This window comes from Sturnus vulgaris, chromosome 19 (assembly GCF_052056855.1).
Source record: "Sturnus vulgaris isolate bStuVul1 chromosome 19, bStuVul1.hap1, whole genome shotgun sequence".
In the NCBI taxonomy this organism is placed as follows: domain Eukaryota; kingdom Metazoa; phylum Chordata; class Aves; order Passeriformes; family Sturnidae; genus Sturnus; species Sturnus vulgaris.
In genome coordinates this window covers 163460-182224 of record NC_142261.1, presented here as the reverse complement: position 1 = coordinate 182224, position 18765 = coordinate 163460, and positions in this window count along the sequence as shown.

Genomic DNA, 18765 nt, shown 5'->3' with positions numbered 1-18765 from the left:
AGGATTTCAGAGAGATTATGAAAATCCTCCCAAGATAGATTTTAGGGGATAAGGGCAGACACCACCTCCCCAAAGTCTCATCATTTGCAGTGATGTAATCTTTATGGAGGATTTGGAACTGTACTCATCTGTCTTGTTTGACAGGCAGGCTGAATGTTGGACACCTAAAACAAAAGCACTGCAAAAAAGTTTTCATGGATTTATCAGCAGTGCAGCTGTGAAGACTTGGTAAATTCAAAGACCTCTATGTTCATCTGGCTCTTCCTAGCAAGTAATCAATACCTAGCATCCCTCTCTGGTCTCTTGTTTAAGATTATACACAATTAATTGATGTTTCAAGACTCAAAGAAGAAAAACTGGTATCCTTGGAATAAACTGCACAGAAAATCCTTGCATTGCAAAAAAGAAAAGGAACATGGACTCACACTCTAGGAAGAGTGTGAAATGGAAGAATATCTCCTTTTGGAGACAGTCAATTTAGTATTTAATCACTGAATTTCTAGACTGCCTTAGGAAATTCTGGTTATCTCCATCAATGTAGCACATCAGTATTCTACATGGCTCAGTATGGACTGCAGAATAAATCATACTTCTAATAAAAACACTGGTGTCCCAACGAGGTCAATAGCAAAGAACTCTTAGGTCTTCTTTCATTTCTTCACTGTCCACATTTGTGAAAATAATTTATTGGCTGGTATATAACTTAGAGTTTGTTCAAATGAATGGCCAAACTAAAGGAACTCAATTAATTTCCTTTGTATATTAAGATATGAATGAAGGTAGAGCTACATAAATATTCATCAGAATAATGTAAGAAATAGAAACCAATACAACCTTAGTGGGAAAGTTGTAATTGTTGTTCTTTTCCAGCACAACACCAAAAAGCACAGGAAAAGGGCAGAACAAAATTTAGTGAAGCTACAAGCTCATCTGAATTTGTAGTGCAGCTAATAACACTTTCCTAGCTTACTTCCAAGTTATAGGGAGTTACCTTGAACATTTGGTCAAAGGAGTACTTTGGAGGACAACTTTCCTGGGAATTAATTAATCTGAATCTTGCTCCTGGGTAGCTATTAATTACTTATGGTAATTAGGAAGAAAGGTTGGGATGGCTGCTGCAGTTGCCCTGTGATGGCTCAGCACATGTCTAATTGCACCATTCCAGTGTTAGGAACTGCTCCCCTTTCCCAGCCTGGAATCACAGCAAAAGAAGCCAAAGCTGAAGGACAGCACAGGGGCAAGGTGACAAAAAATTGGAAAATCTGCCAGATGAAGGAGGGATTAAAGATTTGCAGAGACTCATATTTAGTCTGCTGGTGTTGCTGTAAATCTCAGTGTGAGAAAATAGAAGACATAGATAATTTAAGTGGCTTTTAAAGAGACAGAATTAATCTTCCCAGGCTCACTTTGGGCTGGATTCAGCATGGAACCTCATTAAGGTTGGTGGCAGCATCATATCCCCTGGAACAAAATGCCTCACCATGGGGCATGAGAAGTGTTCTTGCAGCAGAAAACAAGCACCCTTTATAAAATGTTTTACCAGCTGACAGGTTATCCCCACATGGCAACCAAAATAAATCCAGTTATAGGAGAACCCCAAAGAAATGGGGTTGATATTGGAAGCACAGGAAGGGGGTTAAGATTGGAAAAATCTGCAGTTCACCCAGGGAAACCATGACAAATACAAAACTCAATGGAAGAGATGCAGGGAAAGCTGTAGCAGTGAAAGACATGCAAAAGCATAAAAAGACAGCAAATTAGGTACAACATTCTGTTATACAGAAATGGAAAATACTGGAAGAATTTAGGGCCACAGAGTGGGATTTCAATCACAGTTCCCTCTCTCTCCAGCCTGCTGCTCAGTTTCATTGTCATCATCACTATCTTTCATCACAACAGAAGTGGAGAAAGAGTGTAGATAAATTGAAAGTAATGCTGATGGGCTAAAAGACTTATCTAATTGAAAGTAAACATCAAAGAAACAAAAAGTTGTTTACTTTGAAGAACAAAGCAAAATGAATCAGTTAAAGCATGGAAGTTCCAGGGTGAATAAAATTAAACTTCCCCCCTTCACTGTGTCTATTCCCCTCATGGATTTGTAGGAATTTTTATCTGGGATAGCACAGATCTCCAGGGCTCCCTCGATGCACGGGAGAACTCAGCCGAGTTGGCTGAAGGCAGAAGAGCTGCTGGGCAGCACCGTGGGCAGACACGAGGGTGGGTGGTGGGATGCATTTTCCCTGCAGGGAGAGGCCATTTGGAAGGTGCACAAAGCACTGACTGCTGGTTTTGGACCTGTTCCTCTCCACTGCTCCACAAAGTCAAACAGATGGTATTCAAATTGATTTTTAAAAAAAAATTTAACATGAATAGAAGAGGTTCAGTCATTTTCTGGTTAATGTTCAGGGATTTTGTTTTAAAGGGATTAAGAGTTTAGATTTGATGTACCTTTCCCTTGAAACAAAATCCCATCTCTATTTATGATTAAGCTATTTAATAACTTCTGCACAGGACCCAGCTTCCTTGCTTTGTTCTAAAATACCCCCAGCTCTATACTTATTTACAAAAATTGGTTCAACTTCCTGCTATTTATTGTGCTCAAATTTTCATTAAAAATTAAATTAAGTTTCAATGTCAAAAATATTTGTGTTGTCTGTCATCTCTTTAATCTTGAAAGCCCTGTGCCTGTCAGTGTGTCTTTGGAATCCCTTCTCTAAAATTCAGCTGGGGAATCTGAAGCTGTGGTCATTTCTTAGCAGCTTCAGGGTCTCCTACTGGCATGAAGCCTGTGAGTTTGGTTAATTCTCTTCTACGCCAGAGACTTCTGACTAGCAGGAGTTGCCTCTAAAATATCCCAGATGTGGAACAGGGATTCTCTTGAAGAGGTTCCAAGCCAAATTTGCCTCTCCTGCCTTGTTAGCAGTTTTGTGGTATACCTTTCCACCCATGAGTCCTCCAGGAATAATTAGCAAAGAGAAAGGAGATCCACAAGGACGAAACAGCTGCTGTTTTCAGAGCACAAAGGATAAGAAAGAGAGATACCTCCTCCCCTGGGGGCTGCAGGAAAACACAACATGCACTAATGGAGCCTGCAGCAGCTGGATTACAGGCAGGACTTCACAGGTTAAACAAAACCTGTAACAAGCACATATCTCTAATGTGAGATAGGGAGTAACCAGCTTTTTATCCTTTCTTCTGGGACTGGACTACTGGGAGCCATAAACAAGCTTTCTTCACTGTGAAACTAAATGGGTTTCTATGTGGAATAAATCATTAATATAATGGAAAGGAAAATAATTATTCCCCAATCGATCCAAATTAGAAGCCTGGAGGTATTTTCTGGAATTTAAAAAACACCTCCTAACCTTCTGCGACCAATTCCATTGCCCCGATCTTGAAAACACCTCCTTGCCTTTGGCAATTGATTTTAAATAGACTGACAATGTCCCTCTTGTTCATGCAGAAGTAATTAGCATTTGTTTTCATGATGAGGTTAGAGCAGCACAACATCCCTTCTGTCACTCCACTACTGACCCTGCTTTTTGAAAGACCAGAAGCAGCTGAATGCAGAAAAAGCCTCCAGAGAAGTGAAAGTGGCTACGCTGACTTTCGTTCCGGGGCCCACAGTCAAAGTTAACCAAATGTCTGAGATGTGCACAGCTCTCCTTGCCAGGCTGAGGATGAATGGGAGAAGTTCTCCTGAAAATGCATTTGTCCAAGATCTCCTTCTCTCTCCTTGGGGTGCTTTACATTGTTTTAACATAACACCAGAGTGAAAACAAGAGCTGGTGATTCACACTGCAGTGTGGAAATAAACCTTCTGATAAAGTGACAGCGGCTGCAGTCCCAGCTGGCTGCCTTCCCCCTCGCATGCCTTGGGGACATGTCCCAGACTGGCCAGGAGGGCAGGGGAAGGGGACAAGTCATCATCCAGAATTCCTGATGTGCTCTGCCTGGACCGTGACAGGCTGGGTCCTTCACTTGGTGCCCAAGGCCAAGGCTGGATTTTGCCCCTCCCCTTGTCTCCGGCTTTCTGTCCGTTCCCGTGGCCAGCAGGGACACCCCCATACAGAGAAGGCACTGACCTGGCTTGCCAGTAAAATGGAGCATTTGTAGCTGAGGAGTTAGACAGCAAGACACAGAAAATCAGTGTACTGCTAACTCTATGCTATAAAGAGAGTCTTCTGGATGTATTTTAACATTACCCCTCTTCCCTCCCTAAAATGGAAAATCCCATTAACAGTATAATTAGCCCTCCTTTAAGTAGCGAATTACACCTAACTCAGCCATAATGTCTAATTACTGGTTTATTCATCCTGAGTGGTTTATAACAGGAGAAATTACTGAGATGAAATTAGATCAAAGGGTAACATAAAAGTATTTGTACTTCAAACTGCCTTTCAAGGCAGAGGTGGAGCTGGAAGGGGGCTGAGGTGGTGGGAGAGGAGCAGCAGCTTGAGGGCACAGCTAAATTCCACAAGTGGTCAACATCTGTTCTCTCCAGAGCCTTTCTTCCTCTGTGTCCATGTGGGGACGTGTGCTCTACACAGCAAAGAAACAGCCCCAAAGCTGGGACAGCATTTGTTACAGCTTCATCGTGTGCCAAGAGATGGATGCAATTACTCCACTGCCTTTGGAAGATCATGAGAGGAAACCTGAAGCAAAAAGCTGCAGGAGAACTGTAGGGAGCTACACTGAGGCAATCCTGTAGATTCTAAGGGTCTTTGTGGTGTTACCATAATAAAATATGTTACTTAAAATGTCTGTGCAATGGGTGAGGAACAAGATTTACCTCATCATCTCACAGCAAAATAATGTGGGGGCTTTTATTACTATTTAAAATTTTCCCTATAAATTAAAAGTGGAACAATTACCACTCCCAGAAATTTAGTATGTTTCTCTATATGGGAACTGATGTGGAGATAAGGGTGGAAATATTGTTATGCCAGGAGATGAGTGGGGTGGAGGGGTTTTACTAAATGCTAGTCTAAAAGTCTGAGGGGAGCTGAAATGCTGGGAGAAAAAACATTTCTGAGAATTCTCTGCCTCCTTTCTCACATCTGTTTCATTTGTCATAAACAGTAACAAGTTTTCCTTTCTACATTTACCAAAGTTGCATAAAAGGCACGCAGTAGCAAGGAAGCATTCCAGAGTGGGATGCAACGTTCATTCATGTCACTAAATGCTGTGAGAATTCTGTGCTCAAATTCAGACTGATAACGTGTGAAGGCAATAGCTTATGCCAGCACTGTCTCCTTTGCTCACCATTTAAAACAGGGAGACATTGCACAATAGCTTAAGAATATTTTGCTCATCTCACTTCTGTCACAGTGTACAATATCCTTGTCCTCCATCACTCTGTCCTTTCAGGGATGCATCAGTATAAACATATTTTCAATGACTGGTGGGCAACAGGCGAGTTGAACTTCATGCATGACAGGATCAAATTAGCAGCGACAGGTCATAAATTATGCAGATAGTTTGTCATCCCTTTCCTATAGACTGCACAGCTAATTATGAGCTCTGTAATTACTGTGGCATATGCTAGCCAAGCATCCCATCCCTGGCTGGTGTTATGCTCCATTACAGAAAGTTAAGGATGGTTTGTGGTTCTGAACCACAAATCTTAATAGCTGAAAGTCGGTGTGATTTGGGATCCCCTTCCACAGTCTCTTGCTTGCATCTGTTAAAAGCAGACATCCTCCTTCCTGAGAATCAGCCTCATCTTATGGCTAGGTATTAACATTACTAATATGATTCAAATACAGTGACTGAAGAAAAAATATTTATCTTCTGTGTGTTCATGGCTTCTGGGAGCTCTACACATTACTAGTAGACAAACAATGAGAAAGTACAAAACCCAGGAAGCTGATGGACAAGATTTTACTGGGAAGCTTCTGAATGCTTCTGAATGCTCTGAAAGAGGCAAAGACAACATCAAAACTGGAGATTTTTTTCTCAGTTGTCTTCCAGGATAAAACCATTGAACTGATCCAAGTCAATCATACCTGATGTGTTTCTCATTTGACCTTCTCAACAAAGAAAAGGCAGAGTTAATTAGGCACCCATACAAAACAACCCTTATTCTTTTTACAGTGCTTCCCACATCCCTCATTTTTGTGTGAAAGCAGATTAGCTGCTCTCTCACCAATCATTCTCTCTCCCTGATATGCTCTGACCTATTCTTTGATGTGTCTTGCAATAAACATCTACGTTATACTCCAGCACAGACTTTTGGGGACAGGGAAGGACCATTGCTGCATAATGTCCAAAAAAAGGTCAAAGCATTCAAGACTTTCCATATTTTCATGATTGTCATATTTTCTGGCTTTTCCTAGATGTGACCACCAAATCCTCCTAGGATCAAGTATGACTATGACATTAATTTCTTGCCCTTAGGCATAAAGCCAAATCCACAAATATTTTGCCAAGCACTGTACACAGCACTGTATTAGAGACACCAGCACTTCAGCACACTCTTTCTATTAAATTTAAACAGAGAGATCTCATTGCATATGCAAACATCTTTTGTGTGTGTAAGAAAGGTGGGACAAGGAAGATCAAAAGATATACATATTTTTGCCTAATTGTTTACTCTTAGTTCTGCCTGCACAATTTTCCCACAGCTGTGTGGATAGATGCCATTTCCTTCATGTCACAGAACAAATAGGTTGGTTGCAAAGCTTTATATATTAGCTGAAACACAGATATTTGATAATTGTCACTAGAGAAAGCAAATGGAACTTTTGAAGAAGCCTAAGGGAATTTATGTCCATCATCCACTGAATTTCAAATGGAGCTGGGCTTCTAATCCTTTAGTACTTTAAGAAAAAAAGAAAAGCTAAAGTGAACATTTCAATAAATGGATTAAACACATAAAGAAAACTTGCCATCACTTGCATTTATGCAGTCAATGGCTGGCACAGAGTGCTGTGGTTGAACAAATGAACTCAAACAAAAGAGGAACTAATTTGAACAGAACAGTCACAAGATTCTGCATTATTTAGGTTCTGCTCGTTTTCAATAAGGGAATTACTGAAATACAAAATAGTTTCCACACTTTGGGAGGTCACTGGAGCATTTTTTTACTTCACGTATCATGCAGGACACCAAGAGTCTCCTCTCTTTGTGCATAATTTATCTCAAAAAGACGAGTTATTAGACAACACAGAAGCAGCAACAACTCTGATATTAATGTCTCTGTCACCTCGTGTATTAGCTGGCATTCCTCTAGCTGCTGGTGTCCCCAGGAAAATGACAATGCAATAGTTCCAGGCCCCTCCAGGGCACACAGACCTCTCTTCACTCTGTCTATCACAAATTGCTACACAACTGATTGAACAGGCAAATCCTCGGTGAAAATCCACATCCAAGCAAAGATGCAGCTCATGGCACTGCACAAGAGAGCCTCTTAGGAGGAGGAAGGCATCACTTCTCTTTTTAGATTGTATATATGAGACCTTTAGGACAAGCAGCCAACTTTTGCTGTGTTCACACCAAATGTCCCACAGTGTAATTTGAACTGATATTTAAACCCCTAATCTTGGTTATAATGCAAGCAGCAACCCATCATGATCACTCTTACTAAAAGAAAGCCCCTTGGGTGTGATGCTGACAACCAGCTCTGCTTCCTGCAGTGCCATGGGGTCAGAGCTTTTCTCTCTTTTCTTGCAGAAATCAGCACAAAAAAGCTACTTAGACACTTTAGCCAAGGACCATGTCCAAGGTAGGGAGAGTTATACTCTGTGTGATCTTAAACAAATCACCTCATGCTCTCACACCTCTGTTCCTTAGTTTCCATATAAAACATTGAGATAAAACCCATTCCAGGTGATAGGAACATGGTGCAAATTAACCTTTCCAAAATTCAGCAAAAGCTTCTAATATACTGCTAGTTTTCTTTAGAAATACAACCTAATTAAAACACTGGTGATGAGCACATCCCAGGATTCTGCAGGATAATTTCATTCTGCAAAGTATTTCTTCAGTGCATGTGAGAAAGAAGCACATCAGACACACGGACAGAGAATCAGCAGAGAGGGACAAACAACTGTTGTAACATACAGCCCCGTGTGAAGAGCACTCAGCAGTTTGGGGGCTCCTCATTCACCAAAGAAGTTGCAAAATGTCCAAGGAAGCTGTGGGGCAGCAGCAGCCTGTTCATGATTCATTTGGCTGGCACGAGATAAGCAGAGAGGCTGATGGCCTGACCTTTCCTCACAGAAAGCCGACAGGAATTGCTTCTTCCCTTGAGACAATTCCCTGCAAAGGCACAAGTGAAGGTGCATCTTTAACTACAGGCTGCTTCTTATCAAGGAGCTGCAGCTTTTACTCCAGTAACAATTTCAAAAACAAAGGTCACACTACCCCAGTACTGAGAACAGAGAGTTCTTAAGGTGTCTACATTCCCTCTTTCCACCATTAATAAAAGCTTTAATTAATAACTAAGCCTTTCTGTTATTTCAAGGGCAAGACAGCAGTCATATTTTCAGGTGTATAAACAGTGATGAATTTTGGAAAGTTCCTACGAACAAACGTTTTCAGCCTTTGCCACATCCTCCTTTTTAGATTTTCCTGGTATTCTTTCTGGCTTCCTTTTTGAGATAAAAGCCTTTGCTAGAAAACAGGAGAGCACAGTGACTTCCAATAGCAAAACTAGCAACAAACCCAAACAGGGTTTCCAAGACAGCATAGAAGTCATTAATTTTTTTGTTTCTAGAAGGTATCAGCAATCCAATGTGAGCTTTTGAACCATGGTATGTAACATCTGAAGGCTGTAAACAAAGAACACTTCTACACTGGCAGTTAAAAATGCAGAAGAACTGACTATTGAATCAGTAAGAAAGGTTTTAACGATCATGTTCTAGATAACATCTAGAACATTTTCTTACATATTTTCATAGACATACAGTGACATGAATGTTCTCCTCTGTATCCATCCAGGCCCCAGCCATAGGTGAGTTATTGAATTTGCAAGAACTCCTGCAATCTCAAGGTATCCTCATCACATGCTGACAGCCAAATGAGAACAGGAACACAAGAGCTCCTTCCTGTGCCAGATCTTTTTTATCATGCCTCTCACGTCAAACTGGTCTCCAAAACTCAGGTTTAAGAAGTTTATGAGGCTTCCTGGCCCCAGGGAGATCTAAGCTCTCATGGAAGAGCAGACACATCTGGTAGCCCTCCGGAGGCACAGAGGAATTGTCAATTTTAGGATGACACACCATTTGTCGAAGTCAGTTAGGAGAATGTTACCAAAGACTGATCTTTTCACAGCGTTTTGGAATACTTGTCTTGGTATTTGAACAAACTGTTGACAAAAAGAAAACAGGTGGGATACTGAGTTATTCGTTCCTGAAATCTGCTGTATATCTGTGACATGTGGTACCTCAGATTTTTTACCTTATCAATGCAGTGTCAAACCTCTTCCAACCACAAATCCAAAAGAGCTGCTCACAGCTCTGCCTCCAGTGTGTTTGGTATAAGAAAGCAGAAGACAGCTGGTGTTCCTGGTGCTTTTGCAGAGATTCATACGTGGCTGTTCCATGTGAAATTTTGGATTTGGAAGTGCTTTATGGTCAGGTAGGTATTTCACAGATGGGTTAAAACCAGATGGTTTGTACTGCCCTTCTTCATTACCAGAGCATGTCCCTGTATTTGCTGTGCAGGGGAGGAAGGCCACTGCTACACATCCATACCTGCCAAGGAGCTTATAAGGGTGTCAGTAAAGTGCAAAGCCAGGCATTGGAAATGCCAGAGACAATCCTATTTGTCCAGCCTTAGTAAAGCATCTTTGGAAATGCATTATGGCAGTGCCATGAGGTGTGGGACTGCACACCAGTTATCCCCACTGCTGCAGCCTCTTTCACACACACACTGGCAGCACCAGACTGTTTTATTCACAGGGAATCTTTGTTTAATTGCTGAGAATTTGGCCCTTCTTTCTGCATCATAGGTAAATCATAGTTTGAAAACAAAACTCTCTTTCCTTGTCAGTTTTTCAGTAGCACTTCTTCCAGGATTTTTATGAGGTTCAATCTACAGTGCAGACAGGAGGTAAGAGGTGGTGGTATTCCCATTTCACAGACAGGGAATGCCAGCACAGAGGAAATGACAAATAGAAGAAAATATGAGTCACTTAAGATACAGAGGGGCTTCACTATCTGATTATTCACACAGGACTAAACTATGCACAAAGACTAGCACATCACATTTAAGTTCCTACAATTTACAGAGGTGTGCTTTTAACAACTTCCCAATAAATATTTCAAAACTGCAGGTTTCTGACATAAAACTCTGTCTGGTTTCCCACAGGAAATGAAACATATACAGTTGTGCCATCTGCCTATTCATCTGTTGTTAATATTCCTTCCACCTAATTTCTAAACCTGTTGGCTGGTTTCAAACAAAATTGGTGAAGGAAAAGCCTTTTAAGTGAGTGCCTCTAGGTCTAACAAAACCTGGCAGCTAGCAGAGTAAGACTCAAACAACAGCCTCCATTAAGGGCAAGAAAACTCCACTCGTGCCCCATCCCTGTGCTGGCAGGCAGTGCCAGACCCCCTGGCTGCTTGCTCAGGGATTTAGGGCACAAATGCATGGAGTTGATATCCATGTTCCCCCTTGAGAAGTTGTGTTCTCATCTGGTGATACAAAACAGAGAAGTAAAACAGAGTAAAATCATCTCCAAGATATGCAGTAATGAGCCCTCACCATGCAATGAAAGAGGTACCATTTTCAGCAGCTTAGAGGCATTTATGACATAATAAATGCACTTTTATAAAAAATATAACTGTAAGTGGAGGAAGAATTGGCTGCTTTTAGCATAAAGCATTCCTAGACAGGGTGATGCAAGTGTTTGTGGCATAGAACATTAAAGAAAGACATATCCAAAAAATGAATGGCATGGAGTAGCAGTAAATTCACACTCTCTCACCTCTAGACAGCTTCACAGCTCTCCAGCAACTGCACCAAAGTGGAACACACAGAGGAGCCAAGGAGATGCCAGCCACGAAATCAGTCACTTAGTGATCACTGCTGCTAGAAACCTGCCCCCACTGCAATTCACTTGGCATTCCCCACCCTGGAGCTGCCCATGAAATGAGAAATCCCAGGCTGGTGTGTCTCGTTCTCTCCCAGCAGCCTACACGTGGGACTAAAGGCACCGAGCCCAGTGCCGAGCCCAGCACAGCCCAGCTGTGAGTGAGTGAGAGAGTGAGTGAGAGAGTGAGTGAGTGAGTGAGTGAGTGAGTGAGTGAGGAGTGAGTGAGTGTGTGAGTGAGTGAGGAGTGAGTGAGTGAGTGAGGAGTGAGTGAGTGAGGAGTGAGTGAGTGAGTGAGTGAGTGAGTGAGTGAGTGAGTGAGTGAGTGAGTGAGGAGTGAGTGAGTGAGTGAGTGAGTGAGTGAGTGTGAGTGAGTGAGAGTGAGTGAGTGAGTGAGAGTGAGTGAGGAGTGAGTGAGTGTGAGTGAGTGAGAGTGAGTGAGTGAGTGAGAGTGAGTGAGGAGTGAGTGAGTGAGTGAGTGAGTGAGTGAGTGAGTGAGTGAGTGAGTGAGGAGTGAGTGAGTGAGTGAGTGAGTGAGGAGTGAGTGAGTGTGTGAGTGAGTGAGTGAGTGAGTGAGGAGTGAGTGAGTGAGTGAGTGAGTGAGGAGTGAGTGAGGAGTGAGTGAGTGAGTGAGTGAGTGAGTGAGTGAGGAGTGAGTGAGTGAGTGAGGAGTGAGTGAGTGAGTGAGGAGTGAGTGAGTGAGGAGTGAGTGAGTGAGTGAGGAGTGAGTGAGTGAGTGAGTGAGTGAGTGAGTGAGTGAGTGAGTGAGGAGTGAGTGAGTGAGTGAGTGAGTGAGTGAGTGAGGAGTGAGTGAGTGTGAGTGAGTGAGTGAGAGTGAGTGAGTGAGTGAGAGTGAGTGAGGAGTGAGTGAGTGAGTGAGTGAGGAGTGAGTGAGTGTGTGAGTGAGTGAGTGAGTGAGTGAGGAGTGAGTGAGTGAGTGAGTGAGTGAGGAGTGAGTGAGTGTGAGTGAGTGAGTGAGTGAGGAGTGAGTGAGTGAGTGAGTGAGAGTGAGTGAGTGAGTGAGAGTGAGTGAGTGAGGAGTGAGTAGTGAGTGAGTGAGTGAGTGAGTGAGGAGTGAGTAGTGAGTGAGTGAGTGAGAGTGAGTGAGAGTGAGTGAGTGAGGAGTGAGTAGTGAGTGAGTGAGTGAGGAGTGAGTAGTGAGTGAGTGAGTGAGAGTGAGTGAGGAGTGAGTGAGTGAGTGAGTGAGAGTGAGTGAGGAGTGAGTGAGTGAGGAGTGAGTGAGTGAGTGAGAGTGAGTGAGTGAGGAGTGAGTGAGTGAGTGAGAGTGAGTGAGAGTGAGTGAGTGAGTGAGTGAGTGAGTGAGGAGTGAGTGAGGAGTGAGTGAGTGAGTGAGTGAGGAGTGAGTGAGTGAGGAGTGAGTGAGGAGTGAGTGAGTGAGTGAGGAGTGAGTGAGTGAGTGAGTGAGGAGTGAGTGAGTGAGGAGTGAGTGAGTGAGGAGTGAGTAGTGAGTGAGTGAGGAGTGAGTGAGGAGTGAGTGAGGAGTGAGTGAGTGAGTGAGTGAGTGAGGAGTGAGTGAGGAGTGAGGGAGTGAGTGAGTGAGGAGTGAGTGAGTGAGGAGTGAGTGAGGAGTGAGTAGTGAGTGAGGAGTGAGTGAGGAGTGAGTAGTGAGTGAGGAGTGAGGAGTGAGGAGTGAGTGAGAGCACTGACCCCGAGCAGCAGGAGCTCCCTGGGCTGACGTGACCCTGGGGCAGCTGATCCCGCTCTGCTTTTGACTACATTGGTGATGTCATCTACAAAACTGAGCACAGAGCAGGAAAATCTGGGCAAGTGAAGGCACAAAAAGCAGCCTGAAAAATCTCGAATTGCAAAAAGCAAAGACATTTCAGAAGGAGGGGTTTTACTTTTCAACAGCTTCGTCGTGTGATACTTCCTGCTGTGCAGCTCTGCAAAGTGCTGCTATGACTGTGAATTCATCAGTGTGGTCTAAATCAAGAGAGGAGTCACTGTCACATAAATGGAGTAAAATTTTGAAAATCAACTTTGTCCTTTCCTTCCTAAAATAGCATTCAGAGCAGGAGCTGAAAACACCTTTGAACAGGAGAGTGGAGACTCCAGCTCTCAGGACAGGTCTCCAAAGAAAGAAATACTAAGTCCCAGGAGGTTATAACCATAAACTTAGCATAAACTTCTTTACTCTGTGCATATTTGTGGTACCACTTAGAAGAGAACAAAAAAAAAACCCAAAAAACCAAACCTAAAATGGAGTCCACAAAACGTCTATTTCTTTCAGCTGAACATTCCAAGTGCCAAATTGTTCACAGCAGATGCAGCAGCATCTGGCTCTGTTTCCAAAGCAATACAGAAAATTTAACCAGGGGAAAGTTCCACGTGGCAGTGAAGTGGAAGGCACAACACAGCCCATTACAGAGTAAATGCAACTGCAAAGGAAGGGGAAACAGCACAAATGGAAGCTAAATGCAGATGTGAATCTGATATCTCTACACTTAGAATTCCAGTTTGGTTCGTGGAGGCCCAGCAATAAGTAATTTCACTCTATCTTATAATAGTAGTCTAGACTGGAAAGTTGTACTGAAAAAAATGGACAGTCCTGAATTTCCTTTTATCTTCCAAAACTTCAGTTCAAATTTGGCAAAGTATTTTCTGACCTGTAACTATGACTGACACTCATACAAAGTCAGATGAGAACTTGGCTTAAACTGCAGTTTTGTTTCCTGTGTTAGTGGAACTCTTGAAATAAAATCATAAAAATCAATCTAAATTTACATATTCAACAGTTAATGAGAAGTTCAAGGAGATTAAAGAGCAGAATTTGGCCAGTGAATTTGTCATTGTTAGACACCTGGAACAAGCAGTCCACTATGACTGCTTAGTCTTAATGTTGGAAGACAGGCAATCAGAAAAAGAAAATTCTAGGTACAGATGGTTCATCTGTAAGCTGAGCTTTCAAGCGAAATTTACTTTACATCTAGCTCTGTGTTTCCTTTTGTCTTTTGAAGAGATGAGAGGACTGCAACTTTATTCAGTACTTGAAAAACACTTTTTTTGGGGACAACTCCTGAAACAACTGAGAAGGGGACATTTTCTTGGTGTATGTATTCTCCTCTGCAGTGAGTACTTGTATAGAATTCCATTTTGACAGGTAAAATATGTTTCAGCAGCAGGTACCCATCTGGATAGTAATCGGAAATAACATAAAAATTATTACAACACTTCTGAATATACTGCTACACTCATTATCTAATGTTCTGCTGCTTTATACCTCACTTTATATCTGGGAAATAATGGAGAAAATCTTTGCTTATTTTACGAACAATAAAGAACTGAGATCAAGAAAAATGTTCCATATATCCTTGACTCATAGATCAAATGGGCTTAATCAAAACTGAAATTAGGTGGTTATCAATAATTCGAGGATGGGATCTTCTTAGTTTCATTTTCCAAGCTCTTCAGCTTGCTGACTCTTTCCTTCTCCCCTTCTGCTTCTCATTAGGAGGTTGAGGTTCTGGTCAAGCCCTTGAAGAATTTGTTGCTCTGAAAAAAAGGAAATTATGTAATAATCATCTTCTGAAAAAGTATTTCCTGCAGAAACCACCATTATTGAGTATTATGTGAAGCTGGGCATTTTAAGGCATTAATTTAATCACTAGTACCCATGTTAATTAGCAAGAGTTACATTCCTACCTCAATGAGCAATTGCATAGAATAACATAGTGGAAAATGTCAGGAAGTTTTTTTCCACTTTGTTGAGAACACTGAAGATATATGGTGTCTTCAAGAGCTGCACACTTAACCCAGGGCTGTGACACCAAATTACAGCGTGGTATCAACCCAAATGCCCCATCACAACCCTGTGCCCATTTCCTGTACAGTAACATCGAGTCCTCCAGGACAGGAGCTTCATCTGCAGTGCTCTGAGTGACACAGATTTAATCTCAAGTGCAAAGTACAGAACTAAATTTACAAGAAAATTAAAAAAAAAAAAAAAAAAAAAAAGGAGAGAAAAGAGAAAGATATAAGAAATTGTGGAGAGAATTAAAGCAATTAATCACTGGATATGTACAGTATGTAAGCAGCAGTGGCAGGTACTTCAAAATGAACAGCACAGAGCTGAATTTTCATGAAAAGATGTTCCTGCTGTTTCATACATCAAGGCTCTTTAATGTTAAATTTTCCGTCTCATGCATGTCACAGTCTGATCTTCACCATTTTCCAGATCTCTTCAGAAATGCTGAACGTGGGTTTGGATAGCCTGCAAAGCTCCTGGGGACATCCAGTCCCAGCTCTAAGGGAGCTGCTCCCTGCTCTCAGCCCTTTTTCCAAGGACTTTCAAAAGTTTTCTGGAGGTCTGAGGCCAGGGACATGGGCTACACGGGGCACTGCAGAGAGGCCCTTTGGTCCCACAGGCTGATGAAACACCCCACAACTGGAAAATCTCTGCTCAAGTCACTGCACCAGCATTCAGAGAGCTGCCATCCAACTGCAATCCAACCTTTCACGCCTTCTGTAGTCAGCCAAATGGGCCTGGGGAGGAGGATTTGACCCTTCCACTGCAGGAAGAAAGCTATAATTACTTTGAAAGTAAAAAGAACTCCTTTAGGTTACATAACCCATGTTCCTGCTGTCTTACATAGCTATGGGGGACTAAATAATACTTAATTGAATGAAAACTGCAACACTGGGCTTGAAAATTTGCTGAAATAATTAATATAACCAGTCAATTATATTGATTCATACAGTGAGTATTCCAGACAGAGACAACCACTGTAGGTTATTATCCTTGGGAATCAATGTATTCAACTGCTGTGCACAAACAAAGGGAAAAGTCAAAGAATATAATTTGTAACATTTGCAGCTGAAAAAAGGAGATGCTGAATGCATTGTGTGTACTGCACAAGGAAAAGTCATGCTGAAAAATGACTGGAGAAAGAAAGGCAAGCAGACATGAAGGATTGCTTAGTGCACAGCCCAAAGTATAATGTGATCCTGACTACTTGAATATATTGTTACTTGCACAGTCCTTTTATTTTGCCTCTCTGGTATTACTCAAAGTCCAAAGGCAGAGTTTCTGCTGTGTATGACTGTGCAAATGCATACAAAACCACACATACATGTACATACATAAGACAACTTTCCAAGAATGGATATTGGATGTCAGAGAACATCAAAGTATAAAGTGATACAGTTCCTATCTGGATGTAACTTTATCATGGTAACAATATTGCCAGCTAAGAATAAAGTAACAATTTACATTATTATCCCCTGTAATGAAAACTGTTATTTTTTACCTGCAAATGCAGGGCTGGTTTTTAGCTTAAGCGGCAGGATGAATGCTAAACCAGAGCTAATGAATAATTCATAAATGTTACATAATGCAGTGGCTCATTCTGTGGTTCATGTTTGAAGAATGACTTCTGCTGGTTAGATGCTGTTTAGATTCTGGGCTGGTGACACCTTGGCGTGACCTGCCTGCAATGAGATAATGATGAAAGGGTTGCTTTGTTGTCTGGGGTTTTTTTAACTATTAAAATTTTATTGAGTTTTCATTACACAGATGTATCTGTGGAAGACTGAAAAAAGCATATACACAAATTCATCCAGCGTGTTCCACTCCCTGAGCTGATTCAGAGTCAACAACGGCATGGAGTAAACCAAGGGCCTGTTCCCACATCCTATGCAAAATGCAGCACAGCAGGGAGAGCACCACGCTTGGCATTAGGAAATCTGGGTCCAGCCCAAGCTCTGCCAGCTGCCTTGGACAGGACAGAAACAGGGATGTGATTTCCCTCCATGCCCCTGAATGGGGAAGAGGAATGGGAGGAAGACTTCAACCCTCACAGGACAGGGGCTGAGCCTTGGTGGTTACAGCTCGACCATAAACTTGTCTGATGTCCTCTCCAAGGCAGCTGAAACAAAGATATTTGGCATTTTCTCAGGGGATTTACTAAGGGCTCTTCAGCTGCATAGCTCCATGCTGAGCTGCTGTACTCAGTTTTAGTGCCTCTCCTTCCATTCCCTCTGCTATTGAACACAACATAAATCTAAAGGTCTAAACAATTAAACAGTTCAAATATACTTTTTTTTTTTTTTTTTTAATGGACTGTATCTATCAATGGGATATAGTGAGAACACTACACAGAAATCTTGCATTTTTCCCCATGCAAGTGAAGGTGCAGGTCAGCATCCTGGCTCTAATTCAATACAGGCTCATAAACCCCCACTCTCCTTTTCCCATGCCCACAAAACAGCATATTTCCTATCTCTCTTCCACTCCCACTATTTAAGGGGTCAATGTTGAAGTGACCGGGTTTCTCATTTGAAGTGATTGCACATAACAAGAGAAGTAATTTCTTTCTAACCTCCTTGATGACCATGAAAACGTGTATAATTCTTAGAGCTCCTGCATTTCTCTGATTCAAAAGAATAAGAAAAGAGATACACACAGCAGGAAACTAATTTACACATACCTCATACCTCTGGGAATGCATTTATAACCATCGTTGGCTTTAATAAATTCTGCCTTCCCAGAGTTGTTACATGCCAAGAGAACTTGATAAAAGCCAAAGTGTCAAAAGGAGGACTAACAACTCACTGCCAGTGTCATTCCAACTGCTCCTAAAAATGAGGATAAATGAGAATTATTCTATTACATTTAAAATTTATTTGCTACTCAGAGATATAGTAAAAACCTCTGTTCCTCTGAGGGCCACCCCTGTCTGGTTTTGCAATGACCACTGAGAAACCAGCCTGCACAGCCCAGAACAGCAGCACGCACAAACTCCTGACTCCCAAAACCATCACCACGGAGTCAGCAGGTGGCAATAGGGGCTCACAGCAGTGGTCACCCAGCCAAAAGCAGCAGATTTTGTGCTACTGCTCTGAACCAGTCCCCCAGCACCCCGCACCACCCACACAACCTTCAGACATGCAAGCACTGAGAGTAAGACTGGGCAAGGAGAGGTGGCAGCGTTCCTCGGCTCTTCCCAGAGGAGGAACAGCCATTGACAGCTGCTCAAACACCACGAGGGTGCAGCTGCTGCCCAGACACTCCAGGTAAGCGCCACAGCAGATGCAGACAGCACATGCACTGGTGCAAGCTGCTGCCTGGAGTTACTCCAAGAGGATTTTTACTGGGTATTTGGCTAGAACAGGTATGGAACCTCTGTTGTTGTTGTTTGATCAGTGCTCTCTGAGGTCAGAGCTGTGACAATTCAAACCACAACAGGCACTAAGCATTTCTAGTTTAACCATTCTTGCGAGTCTCCTGGTTTTGTAAAGGATCATGATTAGCTGATGGGGTGTTTTTATTCAGCTATGCTGCCATCTAAGAATACATGGCACAAGTGTAAAATGACCAATCAAAAAAATAAATCCAATAAATCCAATTTAAATTTGCTATTGTTGCATTGCTGTCTCCAGTCACATGGGAGCCTGAAGGCAAACTTTCAGCCTAAGGAACCCTTTGCTTTCTAAGGAGCACATCATCTCCTGATTTGAATACAAGTTAGAATATGATCTCCACATCTGAGCAAGCAGCTGCCTGTGTTGCTCTAGTGACAGGGAGAAAAGGGAACACTACAGATGGATATGAATATGAGATGAACAGCATGTTGTTTAGGCTCAGGAATACTGAAATATACCTGGTGCTGTCATTTGAATACAGTGCTCTTTTCCATTTAACCACAATGACAAAATGATAATTGCCTGGCTACAAATGTGGTCATTTAAAAAGGTATAGAAAATGACTG